This window comes from Tamandua tetradactyla, chromosome 25 (genome assembly GCF_023851605.1).
Source record: "Tamandua tetradactyla isolate mTamTet1 chromosome 25, mTamTet1.pri, whole genome shotgun sequence".
In the NCBI taxonomy this organism is placed as follows: Eukaryota; Metazoa; Chordata; class Mammalia; order Pilosa; family Myrmecophagidae; genus Tamandua; species Tamandua tetradactyla.
The window spans coordinates 8,500,259-8,501,986 of NC_135351.1; positions in this window are offsets into that span (position 1 = coordinate 8,500,259).

The following is a 1,728-nucleotide window of genomic DNA, read 5'->3' on the forward strand; positions in this document are numbered from 1 at the left end:
GGCAGGCAGGGCCAGTACCTTGTAACAGGTTTTGGCTTTATCCTAAAAGCATCAGGAAGCATTGGAAGACTTTAATCAAAGTAGTGAAGTAATTGCATTTCATTCAAAAAGACCATTCTGGCTGCAGCCAAAAGAAAGGATGAAAAGACGACAAAAACAAATCTGGGGAAACCCATTATAAGGTTGCTGAGATTTCCAAAGATGTGATGGCCTAGACAAGGGAACTCGTCATGGAAATGGAGAGAGGTGGATGTATTCAGGATATATTCATTTTTTTATTTTTATTTTTTATTTTTACATGGACAGGCACCGGGAACCGAACCCGGGTCTCTGGCATGGCGGGCGAGAACTCTGCCACTGAGTCATCGTGGCCTGTCCTTTCTATTTCTTTATTTTTATTCAGGATATATTTAAAAGGTAGAATAGAAACTACTGACTGGCCATGGGGGTGAGGAAAAGAAAGGTGTGGGGAATTACTTGAAGGTTTCTGGCAGGCTCGGTTGGCTGAAGGGGGTACTGTTGGTTGAGCATAGGAATTTTGGGGTACCACATTGGGGTAGGCAGCAAATCATGAGTTCATTTTGATTCTGTTGAATTTGCAGTATCTGTGGAACATCCAAGGGAATAGACTGGTGTTTTGAAGCTATATGTACTCCAGAAAAACAAGTTCTTAAACTTTATCTATTCCTGTGCGTGTGAATCCGTTGTCAGTGGGACATTTTGATAAGGCTATTCAGTTAAGATGTGGATCAGAATGGAGTCCCTTATAAGCAGAATGAACATCAGGAAAAGAGAAAAGAGAAGAAGCTGAAATTCAACAGTATTTGGAAGAAAACTGAGAGGCCAGGAAAAGCCACTGTATGCATTGCTGTTTGATAGAGAAGCCCAGGACCAAAGATTTCCAGCAGCCAGCCCTGAACATCAGAGTTTTCAGGGAGAAAGCATTGCCTTGATGATGCCTTGATTTGGACTTTTTCCTGTACTCAAAACTGTGAGCCATTAAATTCCTGTTGTTTACGTCATCCCTTTGCATGGCATTTGCTTGAGCAGCCAAGGAAACTAAAACAGACCAATCTAGAGTACAGAGAAGTGGTTTGAGGATTAGATTTAACCTGGTGATTGAAGTTAAGACTCCTTGAGCAGAGAGGCTAAATGAGAAGACAAGGGTAGAAGCGTTAGTCCTGGGCCGAGTGGTACTCCAGGATTTAAGAGCTGGTTGGAGGCAAATGAATGAGGTGGAGAAGGAGAAGCCAGAGTGAGAGGAGAACCTCTAGGTTACAAACTCCATGTGGCTAGAGACCAGGTTTGTTTCTGCTCACCATTTTATCTCTAGGGCTTAGCATAATTCCTGGAATATATAAATATTTCTAAGGTATATGAATGGAATTATGATGATATGGAAGTGAAAGCAAGAAATGTGTGATAAGAAGGACAGATACTGAAAAGTGGTCTTGAATTTTGTGATGTGGGGGTCCTCAGTAGCTTTAGCAGGGGCAGCCAAAGTAAAGAGAGTGGGACTAAAGTCAAATCAGAGAGAGACCAATTTATATCATTACCAACGATGGGTGAAGTCCTTTTTAACATTTTAACATTTGGGATAAACTATCTTTGCTGAGTTGACAGGGAAAAGTATCTTTTATCTGTTATTTGACTTCGAATTTCTCCAAGGTTTTGTGTATGTATTTTTTGTTGTTGTTGTTTGTTTGTCTTTGCTTTTGTTGGGGTAAT